We start from the raw sequence: 2512 nt of genomic DNA, 5'->3' as shown, positions 1-2512 counted from the left end.
TTCAGTTTACTAGGAGTTAATTTTGAATTTAACCCAGGTGACGGCCGAAGCCTACTCTTATCGGTTTCAGGACCACCAAGGGATCTTTAACTTTCACGTAGGACCTCCGAGATTTTTTCGCCCTTATCCGAGAAGGCTTTGTGTTGGTTCTTACCTACCCTAAGACCAGGCGTGTGGCTGAAAGACAGAAGTAGAAGGAACTAGGGAGTAGCAGTAGAAAGGCTGCAGAGAAAGTCAAGAGGAAGGAAAAGAGGGAGGGGGATGAGGCAGAAAATGGAGACCAAAGCAGACAACAGAACATGGTTAGAGAGCAGGAAAGGAGGTGAAAGGAGACAATTTTGAAAAAGAAAGTTGTCCGTCGTTGTCAGATTTCGAACCCGTACCTCTAGACCACGAGAGTGGTACTTTTCTTTCCCTTTCATATTGAATGGGTCATACCGACATCTATGGTATAGCAGATGGGCGTTTGATCGTCGCACACAGAAGAATCCGGTTCGATTCCCGTGTGGGTAGAACTTTTGTAGAGTATCTCGGTCTTTCTGCTGAATGGTTGTATCCCTCACAGCTCTGGTTGTGCTATATCTTTGACAAATTTTTACATGATAATATGGTGTAAAACAGGATGAGCGAGAACAGTCGAAAGAAACAACAAAACAAAACAAAAAAAGAAAAACAAACAGTAAAAACTCAATTTTATTATTTGATAGGCCTAGCCGATGCAGTCTTTCACTTTCGTCCGGCAGCACGGAGATGCACGACCAATGAATGCGTGTGTAAATCATCTTCCGTGCGTCGGAGTCTGAGAATTAATCATCCACGTACCTTGCTGGTATCCAAAACAGCCAAATTAGCATGAGAAGTCATCTTCAGGTTTTGCAAAGTATATCTCGTCTATTATCATGAGACGCAGAAAGAAGCATTGCTCCATCACAACAGACGAAAGTGTATGCGTTGTGGTAGTCTACGTTGTACAAAACCATTAAATTTAGATTTAGATCTAGATCTAGATCTAGATTCTAGATAGATCTAGATCAGCTCTGGATCTAGAATCTAGATCTATAATCTAGATCTAGATCTATGTCCCGGGATGAAAACGCATTAATTTATCTAGATTCTAGATCTACTTAGACCAATGAGCGTAGATGCTTTTAGGATACAATATGCACTTTTGATGCTTTTGGGATATGCACTGGCACAATCAGTGGCAAACCCCTCAGAGACTTTTTGGAGAGAGCAACGGAGCATCAATGGACATGTCCGGAATGCAGAGATCTTCCTTCCTGAAACATTAAACAATGAACAATGCGTAGGAAACTGCCAGTGGTATTAAACGAAGGAATAATGACGCATGGTCTGAACTCGACATGGTGTCTGTTTCTACGGCTGGGCTATTGCAAATCCTTTCGCTAATACACCTTTCTCCTTAGTCTTCAGACATTTTTTATTCCCAAAAATTATGTAGAAGCTGTTAAGGTTTTTCTTTAGACTGAATGGGCAGTCCAATTTAATCTTTCTCGTGTACAGCAAAATGCCAAGAACGCAAGCTTGGTATACGTTCATCTCTGTACTGATTTTGAGACTGGTTTCAGTAGTTAATGTGACCCCGAACTTTATTTGGAAGTCTGCCTTGGGTAACGGGAGCTTCGTCGCTCCGTATTCCAATAATTGATTAAGTGCCTGCTTTCTGTTCCAGTTGGAAGACATTCCAAATTTTCCACCTTAAATCAGAAGCACAGTCGGACATGCTCTAGCGGTCACATCCATAAAGCAATTATTTGTACAAACGACTACTCCCCCCTCCCCCCCCACCCCCTTCATGTGTGATTTTAATTTTTTTTTTTACATTATAATGACACTGTGTAAGACATGTACATGTTTAATTACCGCGGCCATTTTCTCATCAACAGAGGATAACTGTCTTAGAAAATTCAGATTGTACTTCTATAGTTATGTCTCGATAGGTAATCAGGTAGTATTTCTTCAAGAATTTAATAATAAATTTGTTTTGTTGGGGGCTAAGCGCATCTCTTTATAGCTGAGAGAAAATTCAAAAGAATGTGACTGAGAGTAACAACTTTGAACAAGGCATTCCCTTGTAAAAAATAAAATGGCTACTAACTGTTAGGTAGGCCTACCACTGCCTACTAGACTAAACTAAAAAGGATGATTTGTTTGAAATTTCACCCGATATTGGATACATAGCATGTGAAGTGGTCTACAAGTTGTATTCTTGTAATATCATAATTTTCTATACTTTTGATAGAGGAAGTACGGAACCAATCCTGTGTGAGCCTGGGGGCTAACCACGTTTTATGTCTGAATTTCTTGAAAAGATCAACCCCTTTAAGAAATCGAATCATCAGAATATCTGAAACGCAAAGACTCATTACCATATTTCTGTTTTTTTATGATAAAAAAAAATCATCGTTGCGATCTCTCTTACATGTAGATGAGGTCTTGTTTTAATGTATCCACTACGACTTGCGGTTGTTACTCGCACGCATGGGTGGGG

General features: G+C 40.1%; 1 protein-coding gene across 1 annotated transcript in view; it reads left to right on the top strand.

The window, feature by feature from the left end:
- The first annotated feature begins 306 nt into the window (after positions 1–306).
- Positions 307–2512, top strand: part of LOC101855816 (blue-sensitive opsin) — a 5417-nt gene continuing 3211 nt past the window's right edge. Inside the window, exon 1 of the mRNA XM_005106471.3 lies at positions 307–944. The gene's annotated coding sequence lies outside the window, so the exon portion shown is untranslated. The remainder of the gene's footprint in view (positions 945–2512) is intronic.

This window comes from Aplysia californica, unplaced genomic scaffold (assembly GCF_000002075.1).
Source record: "Aplysia californica isolate F4 #8 unplaced genomic scaffold, AplCal3.0 scaffold00536, whole genome shotgun sequence".
In the NCBI taxonomy this organism is placed as follows: Eukaryota; Metazoa; Mollusca; class Gastropoda; order Aplysiida; family Aplysiidae; genus Aplysia; species Aplysia californica.
The sequence above is the reverse complement of the archived record's forward strand: the minus strand, read 5'-3'. Positions and strand labels throughout refer to the sequence as shown.